At 39.1% G+C, this 16,491-nt stretch overlaps 1 long non-coding RNA gene across 1 annotated transcript in view; it reads right to left on the reverse strand.

Moving 5' to 3' along the window:
• LOC109369832 (uncharacterized) overlaps window positions 1-16,261 on the reverse strand; it is a 39,360-nt gene extending 23,099 nt beyond the window's left edge. Inside the window, exon 1 of the long non-coding RNA XR_014886099.1 lies at window positions 15,939-16,261. This is a non-coding gene — a long non-coding RNA (uncharacterized LOC109369832). The remainder of the gene's footprint in view (window positions 1-15,938) is intronic.
• Window positions 16,262-16,491: the final 230 nt, after the last annotated feature.

The raw sequence follows: 16,491 nt of genomic DNA on the forward strand, positions 1-16,491 counted from the left end.
TTAGGTAACTGCATTGTCCTCATTACTAGGACATTCTGTCATCTTGACTCATTGCTTTCTAAGGATGAGTTTATAATATAGATCACTTGGCTTTTCTGCCGTGTGCTGTGGTAGCTATTTAGATGCTTATTTTTGAAACTGTATGAAGGTGCTAGAGAAAGTCAGTATGTTTTAGCAACCAGGGCATGTCAAGGAAGTTACATCAAGGATTAATCAGATCTCCTTGCTGATTTGTTGCTCTGTAATGAAGCAATATAGTACTGAGTTAACTTCGAAGTTGGAATGATTACCACTCTGTTTGCCCTCTTGTTCCTGACCATCATTTATACTCTCAAGGCTGAAGTCTATAATTCACACGCTGAACAATCTTTTGCTGTCTGGGGAATCCTGACTGCTTGTAGATGGCTGTGCTTCTAAAGATGCTGCTGCAAAGCTAGAGCTGGAGCAAATCCAGTTTATTAATTGATTCTTTCTTTTCCTAAGATTACTTCCTATCTTTGTTCCAGTTTCCTCATGTGAAAACTTCGGCTGGAAGAAGCTCACAGGGCCAGAACTGATAGCGCCGAAGAATAAAGACTCTCCAGCTTAATTCTATAGATGCAAAGAACGCCCGTCAATCTACGAGAGATACCTGATGAGCTTGTGAGATATCAGGTCTTTCTAGCTGAGATCTCTTGGGCAGCAAGGGAAGGTCAACCTGCTGTGGTATTTTGACGAGTGTTCAGCTCATGCAATGATGAAATTCCCTTCAAAATATCTTTTAAATCCTCCACTTGAAAGTGTTCTCAGCATTAGAGCATAGTGTCATGTCTTGCTTTATTTAATTCATCACAGCACTGTTAATCTTCCCTTTTTCTCTCCTAGGAAAAATAAGGTAAAGCAAACCCTTCTCTAAACCTCAGGAAGCCGTATTCTGGATTGGCATTTTTTTTTTCTTTGCCTTCTCTTACATCTGCTTTTTTCAGGAGAAATCAAAGGCCGCCCCACTGGATGATGAGGGGCCATGCAGCTGAACTCAGCACACGTGGCAGTCTTCTGCCTTGTTCCTGTGAGGGATATGTGTGAAATTGCTGGGTACATTAGCAACACAGTGGACAGAGGTGAAGTAAATGATATCAATTATGCAAATTTAAAAGCCATACCCACAGAAGGTTAATTTACAGAGCCGGTTTACCTGGTAAGTGGGGAGACCACTGCTTGTTTGGCTCCAAAAAAGGCTGCTGATTGACAAGAAGCAAGTCACAGGCAATGTTTTAAAAGGGTAAGTGAGGCAGTAGGATTGGTCCCATTAAAGATGATTTAGGGACTACTCCTTGTATTACATATGTAAACTTGGCAGCAGGTGTATTTTCAAAAGAGAATTAATTTATTGGTATCAGGGAAGAGGGCAACAAATGCAATGGAACAAAGCCAACAAATTAAAAATAATTTGAGGAAATTAATTAGGCTTATGTGCAAGCAAATGCATGATATACTTTCCCACTGGAAAGTATAAGGTAATGCAGCAGGGGACAGAAAATAATTCTAAGGCGATGATCTCAGGAAACACTGATCATGAAGGAGACTTCAGGATGATTGTAGAAGATATAGTAAAATACTCTGTTATTTACCAGAGTGGAGAAAGTCCAGCAACAATTTCAAGAGCATATTGACTGAAACGTGAAATGTAAAAGGTAAAAAGGAAAGGAGGTTGATGCTCATTTATTATTATTGATTTGCATTATAGTAGCAACTTTATATACCAGCAGAGTGCAGGATCTCATTCTGCTAGGCTCTGCATCGACACACAGTAAGAGGCATTTTATAATCTAAACAGACAGGGGAAACAAAAAGATAGAAAAGAATTATAATCCCCAATGACAGACAGAAAACTGAGGCATGGAGATGGTAAAGCTTGAGCTGTTTGGAAAAATGTGACCTTTTAATTAAAAATAGAGCTGAAAATGAAAAATATTTAAATTTTGTCACAGTTCTCATGGGAAATTTTGAGTTGCAGCTAAAACCTCTGTGTTCTGGGTTACAACAAGAAAACAATGAAAATATTCTTGCATGTCTTTTCCTATCCTGCACTCTCAAGAAAAGCCTTTTCAAAAGAAGCACAAGCATGAATTCATTAATATGCACATTATTTCTCTGCAAACCAGGCTTCCAATTTAAGGAAACTCTAATTTGAAAGTAAATTTTCAACCAGCTTATAAGAAATTATTTGGTGTCCACCCAACAGCAGGTGCGTGGAAGACTTGGACAAAGCCCCCTTCCACACTACTGCAAACAGAGGAAAATCCTTCTTAGAGACAGGGAAGGAGCGCCTAAAAATACAGGGCTTCTCTAGCACGGGAGGTAGTGAGCTGTTATGGATTTGCTCTGCCCTAATTACCACTTTTCAAAGCTCCATGCACATTTAAGTTCACGGTAGCTTACTCCACTTTGTATAGTGGAACAAGTCATCCACTACTCAGTATGCCCTTAAAATGTCTATGTGTAAAGTGTGGAGCTATAAATTCAAACCTTGCTTTGCTGTGCACTAGTTCTTCTGAGTAGACAAGCCCACAGAACATTACAGTTATTTTAGCATTATGGGGAAACAAGAGAGACACCATTAACGTTTTATGTGCAATTTTGATCCTTGAAACACAAGACAGTCTCAGCAGAGATTGAATTGGTGGAGCTGTAGCAACAACAAAAAATAAGGGTTCAGGGGTTCAGCAAACACGAGTCAAAAGGAAAGATTAGCTAGCCATGGGGGATTATCGAAGGGAAGAGGCAGATAAACTCTTGGTGAAGGTGACAGATTCATGCCAATAAGTTATCTGCACTGCTAAATAATTCAAAAGAAACAGGGCAGGGACTGAAGCTAAGGGAGATACTCATGCAAAAGCAGTTTCAGAACAGTCTTGTACAAAAGTTTAGCAGCAAAGAGTCATCAGCAGGACCGAATTAGAAAAAATGAAGATACACAAAGGCAAAAAAGAGACCCAATGTTTTAGTTAATAGTTTTTTATAAGCGGGAAACTATGTAAAAAGTGCATCTCAGGCATAACCCATCTGTCTTCTGCCTTATTGTGACAACTTGACTGAAGAGCAATTGAGCTGGGCTTGTAGCTGAAGAGCAGATAAGATACTCTCCCCCAGGTCCAGTTTATTTATTTGGTTTTGCAACAACAAAAAGTTTGACTTCTCTAGCTGGAAGTGCCACTTTTTCCCATTTCCAAAGGTACCCCAAATGGCCTTACCATGGCCATTTCAATTGGCAAGAGACTGCTATTACAGAACGAGTCAGGATTAGATTCATAGTTTACTGTATTCAGAGTTTGCAACCTGGTAAGTTATTTACTTTCTCTGTTCCTCCCAACAAAGAAATGTTAAAGGTCGTCCTGTAAAATTTTTAAAGGCACTCAGAGATATAAGATTGAAAAATGTGTCACAAAAGTTCCAAGCGAGGATAACAGCACCCTGTATAATTGCAAGAGGAAAGAAGAAAGGTCTGAAAGTTTCACAGAACTGCAGTAATACCAGTAAATCGAATGCCACCATAGGTTTCAAGTCATCCAGGTAACTGTTGCCTATTTGTAATAATTAAATCCAGATAATTATTTTGTTGCATCCCAGCACAGAGAGTTTTTTCTTCTTACGAGCTCTTAATCAATGAAGAAATACTGCAGGAAATATTTTCCTCCTGTTTCTCAGATACACAGTACTCTATTCTGGAAAAAATCCATCAAAGGGATATTATTTTTATATGGGTATATTGGAGAGTGAAATCAGGGGAACACTTGGCTGAATTATTCCATTGCCTTTCAAAGATGTTTTAATAACGTCTACCATTGTCCACCAAATACTAATAATGCTTTATAGGAAACAACTTTAAATTGCACCTACCCTTCAATACACATTTGACTTTCAGTAAATGGCTTATAAGCCTGAGAAACTCCTTTTGTAATACATTTCTATCTCTGGCCACAGTGAAACTTTCATTTTTAAGGGTTTAGAACATGACAAGAAAACTATACCAAGAATAAATTGATCTCTGCTCCTTCACCGTTTCCCCCAATATCTAAAATTCTGTTCTTTAAAAAACACCTGGCAGAGATGATTTACTATTTGAAGATTGCAAAAGTTGGAACATAAAGTAATTGGTGGCCCTATTTTCAAATGTAACAGACTGAATTCCTAAACAGTCCTCTTCCCATGCAAGCAGCACTTTGCCAGCTCTGTCACTAGGTGTGGAAAGTGATATATAAAGAGGAAAGTCTGACTAACAGAATGAGGAGTATAATACTGAAACATCAGTGTTAAGTGATTATAGAAATGAAAGGGGGTTACATTAACACTCCCTGCGAGACACAGTGGTTGTTAACACCTCCCATGAATCACCCGAGCAAGGCACTGACATGCTGTGTGCATTTGAGGGCATGGCACAGCCCGTGCTGCAGACCAGCTGCATGCCAATGCAGGAGCTTTCAGAGCTCTGTCTGAGCAACTTGCTGGGCACAACTTTCCTGGTGTTCAAAGCAGCAATACCGATGAGGTTGCTTTTCTTTTCAGTAATAAGTCTGGTCAAGATTTCTGAGGCTATCAAAATGCTACTTTAAAATGACAGAAAATACAGTGACTTTCACAAGTAGAGAGAATGAAACCCTCTTGGGAATTGGTCCTGTATCTGTTTAAATATTTAAATAACTAAAGATGCAGGCTGATTTAGGAAGGGATTTTCAAAGGAGTTGTAAGAGAAGAAATGCATCAGAATGGCAGCAGAAATAACCAGTGCAGCGCTGCCAGGACTGTCTTGCTCTCCAGAAGAGAGGAGCAGCAATTTGCTGGCTGTGCACCTCTCTTCCAGCATCCCAATGCTCTGAACACTGACATGACACAGTGAATGTGCACTGAGGGAGCTGGGCAATATGAGGGGCAGAGTGTTGTATTCATAAGTACTTTCACCCCAAATCCTGCAATTTGTTAAGGAGAACTAAATAATGCTTATTCTCACATTGCATGCATTCCCTACAGTAAGATGTGGGAAATGCTGCAGATTGTCTATGTGTCAGACCTCATTCTCAGCTCAAGAAATAAATAATACATATTTACACCTACGCACTCATTCCCCTGTGTATTTAGCAAAGGATCAGGAGGGATAGGAGCACACATGGGACCAGCAAATAAGTGGTAACCAGAATATATTCCTCTGCTTGTGCCAATTGTTTTGATGCAATATATCATCCTGAAACAGTTCTCTGTATTCAGAATGATATTTCATAGATCCCAAACAGGAAGTCAAGAGCTCACCAGAGGATGATGTTGCAGAACAAGAGCAAAGTTCTGTCTCCTTGAAGAAATCTTTGTCTGCACAAGCATTTCTTATCTGCCTTTTTCTGCAAAGGGAGGAATTTGCACAGCCCCAAAGATGGCTCAAGCCCTCAGAGGATGTAATGATGTGCAAAGCTTCTCTCACCCACATTCCATCAGTCATACAGAGCACACCAAGACCCAGTTAAGACCCAACTGGTATTTCAGACAGTAAGCAATGGGGAAGAGGCTCTAGAAATGGAAAAATCAGGAGGAAAGGCCAGTCACAAGTGGAATGTTATAAGTTCCATAGTGTGCTACAGCCAATTTGTGAAACTGCTTGTTTATTTTTATTATCATATCATTAGCTTGGCCACAGCTGACAAGCACAACAAAAATTATTAGTTCTTTTTTATTTTGATTTGGAAAGATGCATGACATTCAGACAATAGTTTCCTAGCCCACTCTGGACATTTCCAATTTATATACTTGTTAAAAAAATGTACATGCACATATAGTGAGAGAGTAGATTGCTCCCTCTTCATGAATAAATAAAAGCAGTGTATGATATGTGACAGAAAAAGCCTGAGCTCTGTAGGCTGCAGGTCATTTCAATATTAGGTATGCATACAACAAATCAAAAGGACAATAATTTATTCTTAACCACATAAGACAGCTCAAAATGGTTTCTTTACAGTTTCAAGACATGCATAAATAGAAAATACTCTGCAGAAAGATTGTTCCTTCATATGCATCCTTCAACAAGACCGAATACAGAAAAACAGATATGAAGAGACAGTTTCTAGCCAAGGTAAAACAATGCAGTGCTTTCAGTGAGGAATTCAAGGCACAGAACCAGATTCACATCCGAGCTGAACTGAATGGAGAAATGGAAATCATTTGGGATCCATCTGCAGTAGAAAAATGCATTAAAGGTATCAGCTGGACACATAAAACATATAGTGACCTTGTAATTACTAGCTTACTCTCCTGTGACTTCTCATAAGCTCCAGGACTGCTATTCAAGTTCCCACGTCTTCTCCTTTGATTTCAGCTCCACAGAAATTTTTATTGTGCTTGGCTATTCCAGATATTCGTTAGAAAAAATAAACACAGCTGCAGTCATGGGAAGTTGAAACTTTATCTTCAGCATTTCTCCTGCAACTCCATTTTTAATGATAACCAACTACACATAACTATGCAAAGAAGCACCCTGGCTTGTTCATGCTTCTCAACTTATTGCTTAGATACTGTCTCTAGTCACATGCAGCCTGAAGTCACTTAGCATGTCTCTAATCAGATAGCAGAAAACTGGAATGTGGGTAGTGCAGCAACTACACAATTCAGCTCACAGACTGGGCTAGGCTAGCAAGGAAGGAAATTAAAGAATTTGGAAGATCTATTAAACCCATTAGGATATCTTTACTGGTGATGCTCAGAAGGAATTAGCTTTGTAATTATTTCACCAATATTTGTGATTGAATCACTGTCTCCCAGAGACTCCACAAAACAACACTCTTGTATCTGCCTTTCCCATCCAGATGTAGCACAGTAACCATAGGGGACAATTTTTGACCCAAATTAGTTGTAATGAAATTATAAACACGATTCAATACATTTGAATTGTGTAGGTGTGGACTTGGTTATTAAATATTAGTCAAGTATTTTTTTCTAGGAGTTTGTGTCAACTTTTGAATATTTTGTTAAATTTAAAATCTACTAGATTAAGAATAGAAAATTACACAGTATTTTAATAGGAACAGATTCCTTGAATCCACTAGGAAGCGTTGTCTTTTCACACAATATGAGAATTGAACACATATGGAGGTGATGTGCTGGCTCTACCTTAAAACAATTTCGTATTGAATTCTGCTCCTATTTAGAAACATGTATGTTTTATTTTTCCTTCTTTTTGTAACAGATCCACTCGCTATGAACTGGGGGCAACAGTATGATTACAGGGAGTCACCAGATGGTGCTATTGTACATTGTCTGTCTTGCTCTGCTCATCTGGGTATCCAAGGAGTCTCCTCTCATGAAATGCAAAACATCAGCTGTGATGTGGTTCCTACCAAAATCACTCACAAAGCTTGCCTCTTGACTGAACCTCCCTGATAAAGAATTATATTCACAGGTATGAAATCCATGACCCTTTTCAGTTTATGTATGAAAGGAGACAAAATATTCCGTGAAACCCTCAGGTCTGCATTACTCACACACGTAATGGTCAGTGCTACACATTGACCAATTCTGCCAAAGTTATGAATTGCCTCAGCAAACACAGATAGTAAGAAACAACTTCTTTAGGTGATTTAGCTGTAGACAAGCAGCACCTGCTTGAGTTCTCTGATGGGGACTAAAAATATTTTTGCTTACCAGACCAGCATGGAGATAAAGATGTGATGTTTGGGTGCTTTATAATACTTGGATAGTTCTGTCAACCAAAGCAGCTGTGTACATATTGTAAAAGGCCTGAAAAATGTATCAACCTAAATGTGTTTTCAGGCTACTCGTTTCGTTGCAAAGAGTAAGGAACGATGCAACCTGTCATCTCTGACAGAATCGTACTTGCTGACTAAGGTTAATGCATTTCTTGGTGTGGAAGAAATGGTATGGGATAAATTCCCTACAAACTGTCAGAGCAAGGAGGTAAGCTTCACTGAACTCGCTGCTGCAAAAACCCATGAAACCACATGAACCCAGGCAAAATTTGTGTTCAGCAATAGGTATTCGAAGCAGCAATGTCTCACCAGGCTTTTGTGGAACCTGAGGAACATAAAATAAGAGGTATGGCAACAAATGAAATCCGGCATAAATATGTGACAGCACTGATTTCTTTAATCAATGCCCTCAGGATGTATCAGCTCCTCCTGACTCCTCTATGGTTAACCAGCAGAAACAATTTCCAGTTAGGGCTCTGTTGCCAGCAGGCTCAGGGCTTTTTCCTCAGGGAGTTTTGCCTATTCTTGTTATTAGGTTTACAATATGCTTAACATGGGTTTACAATATGCAGCATTTTGCATAAAGGCAGTGGCAGGCAGTCTGAAGGCAGTTCTCTTTCTGCTGCAGCCTTGGATTATGCTGGGGAGAGAAGGAAGCAGTGGCTCTGCACGCTGGTGCAGCAGCTCACAAGCAATTGGAAGATTACTCCAATACTCTGCTGGAAAATTCACCAGTCCAAGCCCCAGTATTTTATAAATGGTCAATACATCAGCAATAGTAGGTCAGAACTGAATGCTGTAGTTTGAAAGAGAACAATATTACATTATACATTTTCCTGCTTCTGTCTTCCATCATAGACCAAAAAATGACACTGCCCAGAAGAGTTCATAGTGAGGCAGAAAGAAATTATACTCTTTTTCTACCACTTGGAGAAACAGCTCCTAAGGAGCTCAATTGGTTCATTGGGTTCAGGTCTTCTACTACAACTGATCAGTGCACAGTTTTCTCTCTTCCACATCAGTTCAAAGCTACAAAACACTTGGATCAACTCCCATATTATCTGGCTGCATAGAGGCACAACCCTCCCACCCCCCTCCCCACCACCATCTGAAGTTGCTTAAAAGGTACTGATAAAGAAATGTCCCTCTATTTACTTCTGTTTATTACATAGAATACGTTATTAATATTTTCTTTTCCTGTGTTACTAACCCAATATCTTGCCGTGGCAGAATAGGCCTCCTAATTTATGAGCTGACACATTTTGAATAGAGTATAAAGCGTTGTCTGCAGCTATTCTTTGCAACTTAAAGTATTGAAGAAGCGTTCTGTCTACACTGGCATGCTGTTTCATTATTTTTTTCCTTCTTAACTTGATCTATGATTAAACCCAAATCTTCACACCTTTCCATGCTTAAAAGCTGTTTTTGAGGAAGTTTTTCAACAACTATTGTTTTTTTACTTTCAGGCTGATGGCACCCTGGCAACGTTATAACTATGTGCTTTGAAAAAGTGTTATGTAGATATATAATGATGTTTCCCAAAGAGTATACAATCTGATTGTTCACTTCAGAAAGCTGCTTTTATCACTTTTTAGTCAGTTGATTCACTTATTTAGTAAATTCCATTAGCTCTTGGTATAAACAGATACCCTGAGGTTTTTTTTTTATGCTGAGTTTGCAATCCCATTTTGCATCTGCTTTGACTGTTTTGACTTGGATGTAATCATAGGTAAATTTTATTTCTTATTATTGGAGCTTGATTGTATGTGATTATCTGTTAAAGTACTCAGCATGTTTAATAACATTTGATTGCTATTATTTTGTATCCCTAGTTTTCAGGATTCAATAAACTGAAAGGGTTAATTACCTTATTAGCTCCCATTGGACCATTGGTGCAGCCTCTAGCCACTGGCTAGAAAATCATCTGTGCCCACACATCCGTATGTGTAGTTCATTTAACTATTTAAATCTGGTCTCAGTGTGAAGGAAAGAGGGGAGGCACTGACTCTAACAACCAAGTCAGTATTCCCACAAGCTTTCTTCCAAAAATAGTGCAGTATTTCAGTTTGTACATTCTGGCCTGGAGTTTTATTTTAATCCTTCTTTACTTAAAAGGAAGAAGTCCAAATAAGATATAAAAAGATTCAGAGAACTTGAAAACAACAACTTCTCCTTTGCTGTAACACAAAATCTTAGCAACTCTCGTGAGCAGGCTGGGTTTTTGGGCATGGAGCCAGTACCTTAAGCTATAAGTTTTATAATGAAATGTTGTCTTTGCAGCATTCCGCATCTGCTGGACTGCCAAGAATGGTGGGACACAAACACTTTGCTATTCCAAGAAAAATTTAGACCAAAGGAAGAGACCTGGCAACTGTCCCCACTCTGTGCCATCTACCTGAGCTGTTCCAGGATGTGCACTTAGGATGGTTTCTCACCTGAGCTTTCCAGTAAGAGCTCTTAGTGCCTGGATACTACTGAAACTTTTTGAGATTCTCTGAGAAGTGAAAAACTGCCATCTCTCAGTATCTCACCTTTGCTACATCCCCAAACCGTGATGCAGAGAAGTTGCTTTCCTGAGAGCTGAAGCTAGAAAATCTGACCACACAGGATGTGGTGCATGGGTTTCAAGAGCTAATGCTGACCATTTTTTGGAGCCAGACATTGATCCCTGTGAGGAAGCACTCAGGAAGTGATTTTGGTTTCACTAAATTGCAACTGCTGTCAGAAAGATATTTATTTCCTACACGAAGAAAAAAAATGCTTCTTAGAAAATACTTCCATTCCTACAGAATATTTCTCATATTCTGCAGTAGATTCTATTTCTTTCATCTTTTCTTCTTTCTTCCTCTTTGTTTGTTTTGGTTGTTTTTCCTTACTCCAATCTATTCAGTACCTAACATGAGAACAGCTGTCCTGGTTCCATTCATCTGCCTGTGTCATCTTTCCCTTGGTGAAAAACTGCTCTTGCCCTGGAGCTGCACAGACCCCTCATCTTATGCAGATTTAAAAAGTTTCTGGGAATGCAGTTATGCTTGTGTCTTGGAGGGGACCAATGGAAACAGTAACCATAAACAAACGCCTAAGAAGGAGCAGGAATGTCACTCTCATACAGTCTTTCCCTTGAGTGCTTTTCCAGCTTCCAAATATTTGCAGCTCAGGGGATTTCCTGCTCTGATGGTCTTAACCACAACATAAGGACAAAAGGTATTGTGGAGCTGGCTGCAACTTCTCAGATCTATTGACTTGCCTGTACTGGGTTCAACTTAAAGCAGGACATGCCTAGAACTGCTGTAATTTGTACCAGTTGATTGCAGCTCCCAGGAGGCCACTGACTGCTGATACTGCCTGGATGGCATGCAAGAGAATGTGCAGCACAACTTTTTCTCAAGCATGCCCAGTAGGTTTTCTTAGATTTACCAAAGTCCTACTTTGACTGAAAACATAGTTTAAAATAAGGAATTAAATACCTGGATGTAGGCTGTTCATAGAGTTATAGAATCATAGAATGGGCTGTGTTGAAAAGGACCACAGTGACCATCTAGTTTCAATCCCCCTCCTGTGTGCAGGGTCACCAACCAGCAGCCCAGGCTGCCCAGAGCCACATCCAGCCTGGCCTTGAATGCCTCCAGGGATGGGGCATCCACAACCTCCTTGGGCAACCTGTTCCAGTGCCTCACCACATTCTGAGTGAAAAACTTCCTCCTGCATTCCATTTCTCTAAGCTAAGTAAGTGCTTTCTTCCTCTGTTAATGGAAGCAAAATTCCAAACGTGTTCTAGTACATGAGCAGTTGACAAGAGACTTCAGTGCAAGAGCTGTGTGATACCTCAGAGCTCCAGAATGACCCAGAGCAACCTGATTTTACTTCCTCTAAGGGGCCTATATAGCAAAAAAATGGAATTTTCTGGACACAACTACTAATGCAAGATAATATGATTAAGTTCTGTTCTAGTTTAAAGGGCCATTAATTCAAAAGAAATGATTTATTTCACTTTGGGGCTGGACCTAGCAAAACATTGCCCCTTTTTGAAGTTACAAACTAAAAATTGTATTAAAAACTACGCCCAGGAGAGAGATAATATCTGCACACAAAACAAGGTAACCTTCCAGAATCCCAAGGGGAAAAGCAAAAGGAACAGTTTTTCCTCATATTTACAAAAGCTTAATGAATTTTACATAAGAAAGATACAAAATTGAAGACAAACAACAAAATACAAAGAGATCTCAAGATACACGATGAACTGAGAATTTATGCATAATATTCAAAGGCTTGTAAAAAAGCTGCTTGGGAATCAGATGTTTTTGGTGTATACAGAGTAGTCTGCCTGGGAGGTATTCCTTCTTACAAAGCTGAAGCTGCATCAGGCACTGTGCACCTCCAGGATGCAAGAGGACAGAAGAGATCCTGTGATTTGAGTTCTGGATCAATGTGCATTCTTATAGATCATTTTAATATGCTCAATAATAAGAAATACTTGTGTACACTGTTACAATGCAATACACTGGTAATGTAATGGCAGTTAGTGACTTATTAAAACTGGGCCTAGCTGACTTAAGTTGTTCTTTGAGATGCCATTAGCTTAGGTCTAAAGGAATTGCACAGTAATACAGTGCTACTTTTTATCCAACTTGATCACCAGGCCTTCTTAGATTGAATAAAGTACCAGTTTATTTTCAAACTGAATATCTTTCTGCTTATTCAAAGACCACCAAATTTTAACATGTTGCTTTTTCCTTCTCCATCAAAAGGACTTTCTTTCTTGGTATGTCTAGATCTGCAGAGTCAAATTTGCTTTAAGGCTACATAATCTCAGCCAGGTTTGTCACAAAAGAATAGATGATCCAGACATCTCCAAGAGAAAGGGAAATCTAGACAACTTCCCAGTGTAATTCCTACACTTCAAGACTAAAGAAATTTATTACTGAAGGGGGTATCACTATTTCAAATTGGCAAATCTGCCAATAATATGGAGATACATCCTGAAATCAATTTTTGAAGTCAAACATATAAGACTAATCACTTTACTTCCATGCTTAACAGGTGCTGATACCAGAAGGAAAATACTAAATAGCATGTGACACCCATGAGAAGCATGTAAGATATTTATCCGCCTAAAAGTCATGACAGTTGCATAAAGAAAAGGTAGTGAATATAAATGGGAAAGGAAGAGTTTAAGGAGGGAGGGTAAAATCTTGATGCAGCTAAAATCTTTGGCATTCGGAGTCCAGTGGGACAAGGATATCCCTTGGCTTACCCTAAGCTTTCTCATGCTGCCCATTCTATTCTTCCAGGTCAGGGTACTCAAAAATGTCCATTAAAAAAAATATTATAAGGGAATTTTGGCTCACATCACTTTCCTACCTTCTTGTCATTCTTCTGGGGCAGATGTTAGGACACACAACCGTTCAATCTGAGCCCATTTTTAACTTAAGCCACTGTAGCTGCTGCCATGCCCAAAGCAGCAACAATTGTGATTCTGATGGAGGGGCTTTGCAGTCATGTTGTTACAAGTACAGTGTGTGAAATACAGAGCTGCACCGGACAGTGCAAAGAGAACATCTAAAAAAGATGTTCACAGAGCTGTGCCCAACACTTCTCAATGAAAGCCCCAAGTCGGGATGTTTAACAGCTCTAGGCCTGTCTATCAGCTGTAGTTCTGTGCACAGAGATATTCAAAGACTGACACATTCTCCCTCTCACTCACAACTATTTTATTCCCCCTAAAATATACTTATGCATCTGCTGTTCCCCTGTTAAAAGATGAAAGATTAAGCTGGCTTCTGGCTGAATGAGAATGGTGAAATGTGCTACCCATAAGTAAGCCATACATTCATGTTAGAATATTTGAAATGACCCTTATATCATAAGAAGGGATTTTTAAAAGAAATCTGTGACCGTGGGAATTAAGAGCATATCTCTCACATTTGAATTTCCTAGCTGCTATTTGGTTGGGCTTTAGAAACTGTCACACAATAAAGCCATTAAAATTCTATGGTTAATTTATTCCTACAGCATCAACTTTCCCATAACTCCTGATGAGTATCTTGAGTTTGGATATGTCTTAGGGGAATCTCTGACAGTGATAACTTGCTTTTTTTCCTGTTTTTCCTGTGGATTTTTTTTTTTTTTTTTAATATTTAAAAGTAAGAGTAACTTTTCTAATAAATTTGCATAGTGGATTTTTATGCAGTGACTTTGACTTTGTATAGTTACTATCAAAATAGGGAATAAAACAGGGAATGATAAGCTCCTTTGTGCTTTTTTTTTTCTTCTGTTAATTATTCTGATTTATATTTCTGGGTAGAATTCAGTATAACAGAGGCTTGGAAAATGGAAAATACAGATCCCATTGCCAAAACAAATTTTTGCTCTCCTATGTCCATTCATTTCCCAAACAATAGGTGAGGTCAGAAAGGAAACAAGGAAACAAGGAGTCATTCCCTTAATGAAGGGAAAGCACTGATGAGATGCTGTGCATCATATTCTGTTCCAACAGAGCTGTAATTGCTTCCAGAACACCTGTATTTAGGCCAGAAACAAGCATGCTTATGGAGGGAGGGTAAAGGAGTGGTGTTGGTGAACTGAGGGAGGGGCACATATGGGGAATGGAAACAGCTCAGTTAATGGTTATTTTTACATTAAACTGTATTTTAGCTTTAGTTTGGTTTAATAACAAAAGAAGCTCCCAGGTCCCCCAGGGAAGGCTGACTGGTTCTTTCAATAGAGGGAAGGAACAGTGCCAAAGGCATTTAGCATGTGGCCCAGTTTTGATCACCCTTATGATCTTAATCAGGTTCCTTTGCATTCCATGTCTCAGTTTTCCTTCAGTAGCATTGCAGGATTAAGTTGCTACATGCCTATGTTTTGGAGAGGACAAATAAAACATGTGAGGTATCCCTGTATTACAGAAAAGTAGGTAAATATGGGGTTGGAATTGAAATATTTGTCCATGGATAAGGCTATAGGATTGAAAGTAACTGAGTTGCTGCAGAAAACCACTAAGCAAAAGTGCCTTGGAGCTTTATGGCTGGGGCAAGGTTAGAGAGCAAGCTCAGTTGCAATTATTCATCTGCTAGGTACAGGTCCATAAAGAGTTGAGAAAATACCTGCCAACACTGCAGAAAGCTGTTAGATGATGGAAGTCAGTAGAAGAGCAGGGCCCACAGGGGCCAACTGGGAAAAAGGGATAGAAACAAAGTCATTTCCATGAAACAGACCCTTTGACACATCCCACCCAATGCATACATAAAGTTCTTCTCACTTCATCCCCAGTTTAGTTCAGATGAAGGGTGGATTACAGAATGATTTGCTTCTTAAGTAAGGATTAGAAGATTACATGATTCTTTGTTTATTTAAAATAACAGTTCAAATATTTATTTATTTATTTTGCCTGGGATAGAGAAGAAGGCGGCAATCTTGAAGGATGTTAACTTGAAGGCTATACAGTTAGAAGTAAATAATAATCATTTTCACATAGTAGTTTTATAAAGTGCAGAACTATGTCTCCATTCCTTATCTGCTGAAAACATGAGGCATTTTACTAGCAGATCATGATTAGAACTGTCTTAGCTGGGTAAGTAGCAGCATAGGTACTTCTAATACCCAATTCTAGTTCTGGAAAAAAAGATTAACATAGGAAAACATAAAGTCTGCAAGCAGATGTAGCATTAGAGCACAGCATTGTAAACTGTTACTCTAGAATATTTTACAGCAATTCAAGTTGAACGTGCACGTTGCTTATATTTAAAGGACTCAGAATGAAAAACCAAAAAAGTAATTGGTCTTTCTGCTTTAAAAGTTGAAGAAATGGATCTTGTGGTAATAAACATGGACTATTTTTCTGTTTTGGAAAGAAAAGCGTACTGGTCTCTTAAGGATTTATTCTAAAGTGTAAGATTCCTGTCTGACTCACCGTTTTTATCCCTCTCCTGACAATGAAACACACCCTATTTCTTCTCAATGCAGTATCAGGCTGTTCTAGTTGCCTGTAACTTTCCTGTTTGCATGTGTGAAAACAAAACCCATTTACTATTCTAGAACTTGGGGTGGGATGTAGAGAAATAACAGTAGACAATGCATTCAGCAGTCCCACAGGTTTTATAGAAAGCTGCATTAATGCCAAGCTTTCTGTTGCTAATAAGCATAAGAAATACTGGTAGGAGAGGTACTATGGAGGTACTGGGTGAGGTACATAACAAAAAACTGTGGACTCACCTTCAAACTGCAAAATTCCTATTTTCATGTTTTCGTGATGCCTTCTCAAAGATAATTCAGCTGCATTAAGGCTGAAAATCCCTATCCAAACATACTTTGGCAGAAAACCACAGTGATTGAAAACATACTCCTTAACTGCTCAGCTAATTTAACTCCAGTGCAGTCTTCTAAATTTCTGTCCTCCAGAACAAAACATTACTGCAGCTAGTTACTTCATTTCTTCCTGCTTGAGAACCTCAGGCACAAGATGAGATTTCACTCTTGCTACAGATTCCAGCTCTAGTCAAGTATGTTTACTAGAACTTCTTGGCCTCAGGAAGTGGTGGTGGCTCTGTAGGCATAGCACTGCCAAGTCTGATGGACACAGCAGGTCAGGCTTGTTTTCTTCTCTTCCCTGGCAGTTCTTGGAGTGAACTCAGCAGGATTTCAGAAAGCCCTAACAAGCGTGTTTTTCCTAATGATAAGGTCAATGTCAAATATGCTGCAGCTAAACTCACTCTCAAATTAGTTTGCTTAAATGCACTTCTGTTCCACTCTACACATGCCCTATCTT

Source organism: Meleagris gallopavo, chromosome 13 (genome assembly GCF_905368555.1).
Source record: "Meleagris gallopavo chromosome 13, MGAL_WU_HG_1.1, whole genome shotgun sequence".
Classification (NCBI taxonomy): Eukaryota; Metazoa; Chordata; class Aves; order Galliformes; family Phasianidae; genus Meleagris; species Meleagris gallopavo.